Genomic DNA, 15,251 nt, shown 5'->3' with positions numbered 1-15,251 from the left:
GTAATTACATCTGAGGATTTGGCTGTAACAAATATGACCACATTGCCACCAATCGGTGAGAGTGATCATAGGGTCTTAACTTGGGAGGTGGCTAAAGGTGTAGAATTTTCAATTAAGACAGGGTACATGTGGAATTATTGGGCTGGAAAGTATGACAAGCTTAGGAGTTTGATTGGTTCAGTGCCATGGCATGTACAACTGCAAGGACTAGAAGTTGATAGTGCATGGGAGGTAGTTAAGAAGTGCTTGCATGAAGCAATGGCTGACTGTATACCTAGAGTCCGAATAATAAATCAAGTAGGGGTTAAATGGATGAATAACACCATTAAGCTTGAGTTGCAAAAAAAGAAACAACTATGGAGGGAATTTAAGGAGAAGGGTGACCGGCAGGCACATGAACGGTATAAAGCACAGGCCAGAAGGGTGACGAGTGTGGTAAGAAAAGCAAAAAAGGATTACGAAAGAACATTGGCCATGCAGGCTAAAGAGAATCCTAAACAGTTTTTTAGATATGTAGCAAGTAAAAGGAAAAATGTACATGGCAGATTGATTTTAAAGAATGCCGATGGTAGGGAGGTAAATGAATCAGTTGAGATAGTTGAGTTACTGAGTGAGCACTTTGCAAAAGTATATCATCCAGGTGGTGACATTGCAGAAACGAATAAACCAGTAGATTATACGGGAATTGAGGTTAATGAAGTGGAGGTGAGTAGTCTATTGCATAACCTCAATGTCAATACATCTGTGGGATTGGATGGTATACCAGCTCGTGTTGTATGAGAAGCAGCTAAAGAATTGTCAGTACCCTTGACCATTTTGTTTAATTTGAGTCTCGGGTCTGGGTTAGTCCCGAGCGGGTGGAAAGAGGGGAAAATAGTTCCACTGCATAAAGGTGGTTCCAAGACTGCTGTAGTAAATTACCGACCGATTAGCATATCAGGAATCATTGTGAAGGTCTTAGAGAAAATAGTCAAGAGGAAAATACAAGATTGGATAGAAGAAAATGGGATACTGTATCGGGGACAGCATGGTTTTGTGAAGGGTAGGTCATGCCTCAGTAACTTGCTCACGTATTATAACACAGTCACGGCTGAACTGGATAAGGGTAATGGGTTTACGGTGATTCTACTGGACCTTGCCAAGGCCTTTGACAGGATTCCACATGGAATTCTAATCAGTAAATTGCAGCATATGGGAATGGACATAGGGTTGGTGAGATGGATAGGAGGGTGGTTGACGGAGAGATGTCAGAGAGTGGTTTACTCGGGAGTAGAGTCCACAAGACGGCCTGTGACTAGTGGTGTGCCACAAGGATCTGTTCTTGGACCACTGCTGTTTAATTTGTTCATAAATGATATAGGAAATGATCTGAGAGGAACAGTTCATTTGTTTGCGGATGATGCAAAGTTGGGTAGGGCAATAGTGAATGCAGATGACGTCAAAATTTTGCAGGATGATTTGGATAGATTGGAGGTCTGGGCTAAGGAGAATGGATGTCAGTTTAATGTGGCAAAATGTAAGGTTATGCATTTTGGGGTGAAAAGATTGGCGGCAGTTTACTGCATTGGTGGAACCGTGCTCCAGGAAATTGATGAGGCACGAGATTTAGGAGTGTTGGTAGATAAGGAATTGAAATTTAGGGGACACATTGCAAAAGTGACCAAAACAGCTCATCAAATCACTTGGTTGCTGAAGAATACGATGACAAGCAGAGACAAGCAGGTTATTGTTCCTCTGTATCGAGCCTTGATAAGACCCCATCTAGACTACTGTGCTCAGATTTGGTCATCTAGGTTTCTTCTTGATGGGGAGGAGGTGGAGAGGATCCAGAGGCGAGCGACCAAGATGATAGCAGGTCTGTGGAATGAACCGTATGAGAACAGGTTGAGGATTTGTGGGTTGCAAAAATTGGTTGATAGGCGGAGGAGGGGAGATATGATTGAGACATTCAAATTACTGAAGGGTTTCTATAAAATTAATTCAGAAGATATTTTTGAGAACAGGGCTGGTTGTGGGAGGACTAGGGGACATCCATGGAAACTGGGCAAAAGTGTGGTTAGTAAAGGTGTTAGAGCTGGGTTCTTTACTTTTAGAGTAGTGAATGAGTGCAATGCGCTCCCTGAGTCTGTGGTGGATGCTGTGACAGTGAATGAGTTTAAGACGAGGTATGATAGATACTGTATGAATGTCAAATAGTTGTGATGAATATGATTTGGGGCCTCCCTCGATGAGTCCAATGACTCCCTGGAGTTGCCCGTAATAATAATAATAATAATAATCAGAATGGGTGAGGAAAGATTAGCAAAACAAGTGTTCTCTGCCAGGTTTGCAGGAAAACAACCCAGAGGAAGACGAAGATATAGGTGGATTGATATGGTACACTGTGCCTTATACGATAGAAATATAAGATCTGATAATGATAATATTGGAGTCTTGACATGTGACAGACCGATTTGGAGGAAAATTGTAGATAGGAAGTTAGGAATGATGTAAATTTTTCATGTAGTACTATCATGTCCTGTACACCCCTTGAGGGTACATGTCAGGAATTTGATGATGGTGACGAGTTAAAAGCACTCTTAGATCTAGTTTACATTATTAGTTAAGCAACCAGTGCAAAAATTCTGTGGGATAAAATTTGGAAAATGAAAGGTACCACATCATTTGTCTACCTTGGAACAATGGAGGTATTGTTGCTAATCTTAAAGCTACTGCAAGCACTTGAAAATTTTGCTAGAATCTCAGTTACAGCTTCATATTCTCCTGAATTTTTAGTATTGAAAGAGCAACAAGAGAAACAGCAGCTTAACTTTTCTGCCAATGAGATAAAACCATACAATAAGTCTTCAAAAAGGAGAAATAAGTTCTGTTACTGTCTCACTCCAGTGTAGTAGATCCTGATGACATCCATTATGAGATATTTAAACAGCTTCCATCATCTATGGATTTCCTTCTCTTACTGTATAACAGAATACTTACAGAGGAAGAATTTCTGGATTCTGGTCATTACTACTACTTACATTGCAGTCTATTTAAATGGACGGCTATCATGAGACAGGCCTGGGTCCTTTAGGACTTCCATTCTTCACAATTCTGTGCCTTGTTCCTCTGGTTCTTTACTGTCATTTTCTTTAAATATCCTCCACATCGTCAAACCATCTCCTTTTGGGATCGCCTCTGGGTCTAGATCCACCCGATCCAGACACGAAGACCTTTTTAAAAGCCCTATCATCCCTCATTCGCTGAACATGCCCTAGCCACCTCAGTCTTCCTTTATTTCAGTAATAATATCCACTTCATTAAATTTCTCCATTATTTCTTTGTTGTTCCTCACTCTCCAAAGTCCATTCGCGTTAATTGGGCCGAAGATCTTTCTTATACCTTACGTTCCCATATTTGTAATCGGTTTTGATCTCTCTAGGTCATTGTCCATGTTTCACAGCCATACACAAGTATGGGTTTGAGGATTACTTTATATAGCTGGATTTTACTTTTTATCAAAATCAGATTAGATTTTAATAATGATAGAATACTGTAATAAGTTCTATTTGCTGCAGCTGTTCTATAAGTATTTTCAACTGACACATCATCACTTTCTGTTATTACTGAACCCAAATATGTAAACTGCTGTACTCATTTAAAGGTTTCTTCATCTACAGTGAAACTTTGGATGTTTCCAAATTTTTGTTTATCTCTGGCAACAGTTAAGTATTTTGTTTTAGTTTCATTTGTTTGTAGTCCTATTTTCTTTGCATTCTCCCTCATTTGTCTATAACCTTCTCTGAGGCTTCTTTCTGTCCTTCCAATAGAGTCCACATCATCTGCAAAAGCCAAAAGCTGTAGACTTTATTCATAATAGTTCTACCTCTGTTTATGATTACATTTCATATTACCCTTTCAGGGCATAGGTTGAAAAGCATTGTTGATAATTGATCTCCTTTTCATAATCCTTTGGTAATCCCGAACTCTGGTGTGAGTTCATCCTGTATTTGCACTACACCTGGTATTTCTGAGTGTCATTTTAACTAATCTTATCAATTTGGATGGAATTTGGAATTCCTTCATGACTTTGAATAGCTTATCTCTATTGATTTTATCATAGGCTTGTTTAAAGTCCACAAGCAAATGGTGCAGATTAATATTAAACTCATAACATTTCTCAATTATACTTCGTACTGTAAAAATCTGACCTATTGTTGATCTACCATATCTAAAACCACATTGATAGTCATCCAGTGTTTCTTCTATGAAAGGTTGCAATCTGTCTGCCAGTATCCCTGCAAATATTTTGTAAATAACTGCTAACAGTTATATTCATCTAGAATTTTGTGAGTGCTTGTCAGAGGTATGGGAAACTGAGTCTATGCCTACTGAATGGGATACTGCTATTATCTTCCCTATCCATAAGAAAAATGACAAGTCTCTGTGCCAAAATTAATAGTTCGACTGATATTCCTTCTTCACCAGGAAGTATTTTGTTATTTTTCATTCTCTTTAGGGCTAATTCCACCACATGTAACCTCTGGTGCTTCCTCTGTCTCAGCTTTTCTTATACTTGCCAGGGTTCATTAAACTCATCTTCTTCTGAAACATTAGTTGCCAAACTTGTTTTGTCTTGAAGGAGATCTTCCAAATATTGTGCCCACCTTCTCAAAATGTCCTCCTTTCCACCAAGCAAGTTACCCTCACGGTCTCTGCATAAAGTTGTTCTGAGTTGAAATTCACCTTTAATTTCTTTTATCTTGTCCAGTATTCTTCAAAATCTCAATTTCATTTAGCCTTATCTTTTCCCATTCACGTTTCTTTCTTCTGCACATCTTTTTAGCTTGTTTTTGTTTTTCTCTATATTCAATCTCATTTGCTCGAGTTTTCCATTTAAGCATCTTTAGACAAGCTGTATTTCTGTCTTCAACACATTTTCTACATTCCAAATCATACCATTCATTTTGTTTATCATTGTTTCTAAATCCTAGAACTTCTTTAGCCACTTCAGTAATTTTATTCTTGATCCTTTCCCATTTTTTATCTATAGTCATATCATTGGCATGTTCATCCTCGTTTTTTCTTCATTTATTTTTTCTCTCAATCTTTCAACATATTTTTGTCTGATTTTTCCATCTTTTAATTTTTAAACGTCATATCTTGGTGTTCTCCTTCCTCTACCCACCTTATTAATTTTTATTCTTTGTTTATATTTAATTCTTAACAAATAATGATCCATATCACAACCTGCTCCTCTAAAACTTCTTACATCACATGGTCTATCTGATTTTCTATTATTCCATCTGCCGATCTCCAGGTAACTTTATGTACTTTTTTATGTGGAAAACAGGTTGTACACATGGTCATATTTTTGCCGCTTGCAAAATCAATTAGCCTTGTGCCATTTTCATTACTTTCTTCATGTGCACTGTCTCTTCCAATTGTTGATCGGAAGGTCTCTTCCTTTTCTATTTTTGCATTCGTCTCCTAGAACCATTTTAATATCATGTTTTGGTGACTGATTATATATCCTCTCCAGTAATTCATAGAAGTTCACCTTGTCTTCTTCATAAGAGTTCTCAGTTGGTGCGTGTGTGCACATATAAGTGAAATATTGAACATCTTAAACTTTACCCTCAGTACACAAAATCGTTCATTAACCTGTCTAAAATCAAGAACCAAGTGTTTCCATTTTTTATCAACCAAGAATGCAGTACCAAAGGCTTTTTGATTTCCTCATCTCTTAATTCCTCACACACTCTCCTCAATGCTCCTGGTCTGTTCAGGCTTGAGATATTCCAGCTTTCAAACCAATATTCATAATCCTTTTTCCATTGTCCAAGTTGTTCTATGAAGTCCATCCGGCTAATTTTCCTTTTGACTTTCTTAACAAGTTGGGTTTTTACAGAGTAGGGTTGTTAGCCCTGCACTCAACCTTACAAGAAGGAACCCAGCCATACCCCTGGGGAGGATTCTTGTCATTGCCATCTCAAAACTAAGAAGGATCCAACACAAATAATTATTGTCCTGTCACTCTGACCAGCTTTGTTTGTAAGATATTGGAGAAAATAGTTAATAGCAGGCTTCTCTGGTATTTAGAAATCAATAATCTTCTCTCCGGTACACAGTGTGGCTTTCGTAGACATTCGACATTGAACCACTTGGTCTGTTTAAAAATATAAGCTACATTCCTGAAACGAGAACATCTGGTTTTGGTGTTCTTTGAAGTGGAAAAAGCGTATAACAGCCTGTAGATAGGGCATATTAAAAGACTTCTGTAACTTAGGTCTCAGAGAGCACCTTCCTGTATTTATTAAAAACTTTGTCTAGCCAGGTCTTCCAAGTCCATCTGGGAAGGAAGTACACTTTCTCAGCCATGTCATCAAGAGGAGAGTGTTTCCCAAGACACACTCTCTCTCTCTCTTAAGTGTGATATTGTTTGCTGTCAAAGTTCACTCAATCACTGAACAGTTTTCTCCCACTCTATATGTTGACTTCACAATTTACTGTCACTTGTAATTGAAAGACAACTTCAGCAAGCAATTAATCGTCTCTCTCTATGGAATCTTGGTAATGGGTTAAGGTTTTCAGCAGAAAAAAAAATGCGTACATCAAACACACACTCTGTTATTCCAATAGCCAAGTTCTTGGGAATCATTTTTGACATAAAGCTTGCTTTCCATGTACAGATTCGTCAACTAAGAGAAAAGTTCAAGAAAGCATTGAATCTTCTTGCACTCTTCTCTACTACTTAATGGGATGCATATCAATCTTCATTATTTTGTCTTATTCTATGCTTATTTGTTCAAATCTGGATTATGGGTCTTTAGCCTATGATGGTTGGATCGCATACATCATCAGGGTATGGATAGCTACTGGTGCCTTTCACACACATTGCCCACTCACAAAGTCTTGAAGTCTCAAATGAACTATTGGTAATGTTTAGTGTTTTACTTATAACCTCTCACTGTGTCAATTAAGGAAATCTCATGCTTCATCATCTGTCTAGATGCAATTATTTAATACACACAGAGCAGAACACTGATTAATTTCCAATCTATACTGATAGTTCAATATCTGAGACTGATATTTGTTGTGCTGCTATATTTCTTGATTTTATCATATCCAGTCAGATCCCAGTTCATTGTAGTAACTATACAGCAGAGTTGCATGACATTCAACTTGTGCTAGTGCATATAAAAGAAAACTTATCAGAAGTGTATAATATATACGGGTTTATTGAGTTCTATACAGGCCATTTTGTCTTCTGTGTACAATCCACATGCAGTGTTTTGCAAGATTCTACAACTGTTGTACAAATTGAAAGTCCGTAATTTTAACATTCAGCTGTGCTTGATTCCCAACCACATTGGAATTGAGAGGAATGTGACTGCAGCTGCTAGATTAGCTGATAATTTTTCTACATACTGTTTGTCAATCTCGTATATAGACTATAAACAGTTTTATAAGATCAAATCTAATAACTGAATGACAGTCATTGTGGCAGGAAACACTGACAAATAACTTGCGTGAGATTAAGCCTGAAATTAAGCACTGACAGTCAAGCCACCGTCGATATAAAAGAGGAAATTCTTGTTAGGCTCAGCATAGGGCACAGTCATCTTACATATTTGTATTTACTGAGGGCTGATGACCCGCCAGAGAAAGGAATGAATTTTTTATGAACCTGACAGCTCTAGTGGGCATATCAAAAAAGGCTGCTGAGTAGCTGATGAATTTGGACATAAATTTATGATACAAATGATGACTTACTATGTGTAATAGTTTACTCTGATATTTTACATATTCTCTTCTTTAAGATTTTTTTAAATTTTAATTAAACCTACTCTTTTCCCAAATGATAAATAATTTGTACATAACATGATATTTGCTAATTTGTATCTTTATTACTGTTTATTATGACCTTGAGTACTACTGTAACTTTTGGTTTGGCACCGTATAGTATGACCTTTGCTGTCCTTGCACCAATGAACCCCTAATCATTCAACCAACCAACTTGTATATTGCTCATGTGCTTGTTGATCACCTTTCTCTTTATATATATCCTTCACAACATTTTTGCAACTCTTGCTTAATGATATTACTTGTCCAGCTAACTCTTACCTGATTTATTTTCCTGACCTTCGGTTATATTCAGATATTGCTTTCTTCAGATATCCCTTGACTATCTCTCCCATGCATTGCTAACATCCTTCTTTTGCAGATTCTTATGCCATGGCTTTGCTTTAAGCTGGCTCCTAAGCTTGAAATTAACCTACCTGTAGTTCCACATATATCCCTTAACTGAAAATTCCACATTTTGCAGATGCAATGTAGCCACTTTGGTTATTGATGGATTTTCTGATTTTTTGACCAGATCAGTACTCTGTTACTCCAAATCCCCTCCATCATATGTTGCATGTGGTTTAAATGAAATCATGGATGTGTGCATTAAATTAAGTGGTTTTTATTTATTTAGCGTATGGCATAATAAAGACACATGACATTAGAATATATAAATACATATTTGTGCAGACAATAAAAATGAAACAAGTGGTAGAAAAACAAAAAAATTAAGTGGTAGAAATTGTAATGACAAATGGATTAAGAGAGGGAATGATAGCTTGTTAGGGATAATCCCAGGAAATACAGGACTAGTTTAATTATGTCAATAGGGATTTGGTTCAAGATTAAACTCAGTAAATACACTAATGCCAGAAGCATCAAGAATAAATGTGAGAAGTGTCTTAGCATTGGTTGATGTAGTGTATTGTAGACATTAGTGAGATCTGGTTAATAGAGAAACATATTGGTATAGGAATAGAATGTAATAGTTCAGTTTATTCAGGGAGACAGACAAGATAAGGAGAGCATGGAAGTACTACTACTGATTGTAGAAGTATTAAATCCAATCAGTGTAGAAATCTCCCTTGGTGGTATGAGTAAAATAGGAAATGGATTTGAGTTGGGTATGGATATAGAGGTTAATAGGAAAAATAAATTTCATGCTGTTGACCAGGATCATCTGAAGAGGACTGGATTGGTCATGAGTGATTTCGCCTATGGGGATATATATATATATATAGAGAGAGAGAGAGAGAAGAAAGCTTGCAAAACAATGGGAAATGAATTTATAGAAATACTTGGGAATAGCTACCTTAACATATTCATACTGGCCAGTATTATGTACATGTTTCACTTTCTGTAGACATATTGACGTACATTGTCCCTTGCACATTAGGTGGGTATATTTTTATAGTTTTCCATATATGTGGTATGTTAGTTGCAATTTTTTTTGGTCAAATTTTATTAGTAAAATTAGTATTTGTGAACTGTTTTAATGATACAGAAAATTTGAAATCCAGTTTGAACTGATTTCAAGTTAATATATATATATATATTTGCTTTTGAAAATGTGCTTTCTGAAACGTAAATGTCTGTACTCTATTTAGTGATACAATAAAATTACTTCTTTTTTTTTTTTATGTTTGCAGTATGATATCTGTTGGAGAAGGGGTGTTTTTCACTGTACAGGGATATTTTTATTACATTCTTTAGAAAGAATAGATGCAGTGATTAAAAATCCATCTATTTCTGAATAAAAATGAATCCAGTGTATTATTAGAAGAGAACATTATGTATATATTAGCATGTAAAATGCATACACTGATCATTAGTGAATGAAAGAAAAGTCTTAGAAACAAAGCAAAAATAGAAATAAATGCACATTAGTACAAGAAATTGTACAAGATGATTTGTTGCTCCATCAGCCCACATGTTCCTACAATGCCTAGATGAATCGCCCGATCAACATTATTAGTCCATTGGATAAGTCCCTCCCTATAGTTATTTACTGATCAACCAATGTATATAGCCACTTATTATTTGTTAACTGTTTATATTTTGCAGACAAATCTTTTTTTCCTCTCGTCATAAGGGTTTTTATTTTATACCCATCATAAATGGAACATGCAGGTCTAGAGGTTATAGGATCACATATAATTTGCTCCATCTCGACAACATATTGGACACACACACATGTAATATAAAAGCTGTAAATTATTAGTCATTCATTTGTCTCTAATGAAAGTATTTCTGTTCACACTTGTTCTTTCTCTCCCTTATATTGCCATTCATTCTGTTGGTTCGCATATTTACACCTTTTAGTTATTATAGTTATAACAAAATATATAATTCTCCTTCATTATTGTTTTCAAATATGTTCTGAACCAAATGCATTTCTTCCCCCTGTCCCATGCAAATTCAGTTATAATCAAATAATCCATCACAGTATGTGGTATATCTGCTGATATGCAAACAGGGAGGCTGGGAGAAATCATCTCGTCTTGCCCTGAGGTAGCATGTTAAGCAGCACATGGTTGAAGAGACTTGCAGTACAAGACCGTTGAATCTAGTAATAGCATCTGAGAATCTTGTTTATAAATCAGTTGACCATTAGCCCTCCAGTTGGGGAAGGTCTGGGGGAACAGTGATAATGCAGTTTTGATTTGGGAAGTGACAATGGGTGTATGAGCTTCGACTAAGAGGGTGCATGTGTGAATTTGTAAGGTAGATGGTTATAATCAGTGCTTTTTTTTCTGACGTAACCAGAACAATGTTCCGGCACCTATTTTTTTTACAGTTTTTTCAAAAGTAATTTTTGAAATAATGTTCGTGCATGCATGACACGCACGCATGTGTATTACCAGGCGACACCTGGTAACACGCATGTGCACGCAATTAGCATCTACGTTTGTGGCTGTATGGACGTGTGATTGACAACATGCGAAAGATTTTCGGTAAAACACTTATTCATCTAAAAAAATATTGAATTGAAGTAAATTAATGTCATTATTTTCATATCCATTTAGCATTTTTATTTTTTTTTACTTTTTTTTAGTGTAAAAGTCTGACCCCAAGTTTGAAATTGAAAAAGATTTCCAATTACTTCTCAACCACCAGTTCCATTAATAAAAAGCCTAGAATAATAACAGACACAATGTCAAAAAATATGGAAATAATGGTGTCAGCTGATGTTTTCGAATCATCTCAAGCTAATCTTGAGGAGCAGGGCCAAACTGAAAATGACTGGCCGAATTGCTGGACATTAGATCAAAAAAATGATTTTTGCTCGAAAAATGAATGGATGTATATTTGCAAAAAGAAACTTGGCTGTATGCCTTGCCAGAAAAGTTAGAACTCTTGGAATTGAAACAAAGATGGGAATGAAATTTTCCAAAGAATGGGCCAACAATGCGATCATATATTCTGGCAAAGATAGGAAGTTACAGATGAACTCACTTCGAAAAAAAATGTTCGATCACAGAGAATCTGCTGCACACAAAGCAGCATTAAAAATTGTTTCTGAAGGCGAAAAAAAATGCCCTCGAAAAGTTTTTTTTAAATCATTATCTCATGAAAAAGAAATAACTGCATATAAAGTAGCAAAGGAAAACCGATCATTCCATAATTTTGAAAGTGAAATTGATCTGCAAGAACTGAACAGAATTGAATGGGTTGTATTCTTCATTCAACAAATGCTTGTATTAATATTGTGAATCATGTAAGTGAAGAAATGACAAAAAATGTGTTTAAAGAAATCGTTCAATCCAAAAATATAATTTCATTGATAATTGATGAATCAACAACAGTAAGCAATAAAACCACTCTCATAGTGTATATTCAATGCTATATCGAAGGTGTTGGATTAATTCACCGATAAATTTATTTTTGGACTTGATCAAACTTGAAAACGTAACGGCAAAAAGTGTATTTGATTCCTTATTCCAATGTCTTAACTATTATGGATTGACAGAAGATTATTAAAAAAAAAATTTAGTTTCACTAGCATGTGATGGCGCTGCTGTAATGTTAGGGTGTAAAAGTGGAGTGAAAAAATTGCTGTCAGAAAAATTTCCTTCTATTATAGTTTGGCATTGTGCTAACAGAAAATAGAATTATCAGTAAGTGATGCTGTAAAGGAAATTGCAGGAATCAATAGATTCAAATAATTTATTGATAAACTTTGTCCCATACCATACGTTGCCAAAAAAACAGTAGTGTGCATTTATGTGCAGAATCACTAGAGGTTGAGCTGCTGAAAATTTGAAGAATTTTTAGTACTCGATGGGTGTCATCTAGTTTCTGTTCAGTTTTGGCTGTGTGGAATAATTTTGAATCTGTAGTGCATCCTTTTGAAGATGTGATGTATGATCCTAGGAGAGATAAAAATGATAAATGTACTTATGATGGCTTAAGAAGAAAAATAACATATACAGACTTTTTATTGGATCTAGGATTGATGTGCGACGCTCTCCAAGAATTGTCTGAATTAAGTTTGGACCTGCAAGACAGTGACAAGAACCTTTACAAGGCAAATCAAAAAATAAATGCACTTGTACAAGTTTTTGAAGAAAGAAGGCAGAATTTTGGACACTATTATAGATGTGCTGCAGCTGCTGTATGCAATCTGCACTTTCGTGGAGTTTTACTTCACGAAAACACTCCAAAAATAATTCTCCTATTGACCAAAAACATTTTATACCAAATTGAAAGAGTCAATTGAAAAAAGGTTGCTTGATAGCAAAGATGTTGAGCTAGCACTTTGGGCTGGCGTGCTTGACCAAAAACATTGGCCGATATTGATGCTCAGCTAACATTCGGAGAGGTGGAAATTAGAAATTTGTCAATCAGACTGCAACTACATGAAAGAGAAATAATTCGTGGATTCCGTGAATACATTCTCGATAAGACATACCCAGAAAAACTGTTGCATATGGTACATGCTCTGAATACCATTCCCATTTCATCAAGTGAATGTGAACGCAGATTTTCGCAGATGAATTTAATTATCACCCAACAAGAGCTTCGTTGAAGACTAAAACAGTTTCAGCACTTTTATTCATCAAACTCGTTGGACCACCTTTAAGACTTTTCAATCCTTCAAAGTATGTTGATCTGTGGTTACTTAGAGGACGACATTCGGCCTTAGATATTAAGAGCAAAGAAAGGAGTCAAGACGATTTGTTCAATGAGAATTGGACAAAACTTTGGAAAACATTATGAACTTCTCTTAAATTGTATAATGTTTTTAAAAATTTACTTTTATATTTGGTCTTTGGTTGCATATTTTAATTTGTTTAATTTTACATTTGATCATGTCTAAAATAAAAAGTACTCAAGATAAATTATGTTTAATTCATTTATGTGATTCCGTGACAGCAACAGCTGCTTTATATTTCATTTAAATTAAGATGTGAATATCATTTTCTTTAATAAAAAGCTTAACAAGATGTGAGTTCTGGCACCTTTTTTTCTAGAAAAAAAGCACTGGTTATAATAAACTGAAAAGGTAGCTTGAGACAGTGCATTGGTAGAGAAATCAGTAGTACAGGGAATTCATGGCTGCATCCTCAGAGTTAGGAGAATTATTTGCATGGGAGTTAAATGGATGAATAACACTTTCAAACAAGAGCTGGATAAATAGGATATTGTGGACACAGTATCATGAGAAAAGTAATTGAGACTGGAGTGCTATAAAGAGCATACTAGGAGAGTAACTGCTGTGCCGCAAAGGCAAAATCAGATTACGAAAAGGAGTTAGCCAAACAGGCCAAAGGAAATCCAAAATAATTTTATTGTTGTGTAGCATGTAAAAGGAAGAATGGCCACAGAAGAATAGTCTTAGTGAATACAAATAGAAATATCAGTTGTTAAGTGATTATTTTATATATTGAGGCAGATCTATTAGCTTGCTAGATTCCAGGGGAGAATGAGACAAAAGAACAGAAAATTGATGAGTTAGAAGTATTAAAGTATTTACAAAAACTTTACTCAAATATGACAGTTGGACTGGATGAGATAATGAAAGAATGTGCAAGAGAGTAAGCAGTGCCATTGACCTTAGTGTTCAAACTTGAGTCTAAGCACATGCATGATTCTTAATGAGCGTATAATTTCATTATACAAGAGGTGGAACTAAGACCAATGCAGCAAATTATAGACCAGTAGTATTTCTGGTGTGACCATGAAGGTATTGAAAAGGATAGCTAGGAATTGCATCCAAAGGTTGGTAGACAGTGGTAAGATCTTCAATGTAAGATAGCCTGGTTTTGGCAAAAGGTAGGCCTGGCTTTAGTAATCTGCAGTGATTAGAACATGAGCAGAAGTTCTGCTCATGTTCTGTAATAGGGGGACAGCAGCATTGGATAAAGGGAATGGATATACTGTGATATTTCTGGATTTTGCCAAGGCATTTGACATGATTTCACATCAGAGATTGTTATACAAACTCAAAGGGATGGATTTGCAAAATAAACTTATGACATGGATTGGAGAATGGCTGACTTACATATATCAGAAAGTAATGTATGGTGGTGTTCAGGCTCAGTATGAGGAGAAGAAGAGTGACCAATTGTGCTACAGGGTTCTGTACTTGGGCAGTTGTTGTTTAATATGTATATTAATGATATTAAGGAGGATCTTGAGTATGATATCAATTATTTGTAGAATTAGGGAGGAGAATGATAAGGAATAGTAGGTGATAAGGAATGTAGGAGAAGAGAATCCCTTTAAATTTAACAGATTGGTTATAGGGACATATGACAATGCCAGTTCAGTGTTGCCAAGCATAAAATTAATTATGTATTTTGGACAGAGGACATTACATATAGACTGTTAGTGCAGAGTATTAATGGCTAAAGCTAGAAACATTGAAGGGTGGGGCTGTTGTGGAACTGAGTTAAAGTTTAGGTATTGCTTTGCTAAGATAAGTTCATTGCATTAGATAACATTAAAGAGAATACCAACTTAAAGGAATAAGAAAGTTTATTCTTCCCCTTTAAAAAGTTTTGATAAGACCATCTAGATTACTGTGTACAGATAAAGTCACCTGGCCTATGAGAACAGATTTGAAGAAATGTGATCTTCATTTGTTTATACTATAAACAAATGAAGATCATATAACAACATATAACAAGGTAAGTTCATTGCATTAGATAACATTAAAGAGAATACCAACTTAAAGGAATAAGAAAGTTTATTCTTCCCCTTTAAAAATTTTGATAAGACCATGTCTAGATTACTGTGTACAGATAAAGTCACCTGGCCTATGAGAACAGATTTGAAGAAATGTGATCTTCATTTGTTTATACTATAAACAAATGAAGATCATATAACAACATATAACAACAACCCCAGAATTCTGGGAATTCTGGGGTTGTTGTTATATGAAAGTACACGAAGTCCAGGTTCTTCTCACATGCAGTGAG

At 35.7% G+C, this 15,251-nt stretch overlaps 1 protein-coding gene across 3 annotated transcripts in view; it reads left to right on the top strand.

Moving 5' to 3' along the window:
* The window catches only part of Smg5 (Smg5 nonsense mediated mRNA decay factor), a 334,407-nt gene that overhangs the window by 113,894 nt on the left and 205,262 nt on the right, over nucleotides 1–15,251 (top strand). The gene's annotated exons all lie outside the window — the stretch shown is intronic.

Source organism: Typopeltis vanoorti, chromosome 4 (genome assembly GCF_054136105.1).
Source record: "Typopeltis vanoorti isolate ZY-2024b chromosome 4, IOZ_Tvanoo_1.0, whole genome shotgun sequence".
Classification (NCBI taxonomy): Eukaryota; Metazoa; Arthropoda; class Arachnida; order Uropygi; family Thelyphonidae; genus Typopeltis; species Typopeltis vanoorti.
This window is presented reverse-complemented; position numbering and strand designations above follow the sequence as displayed.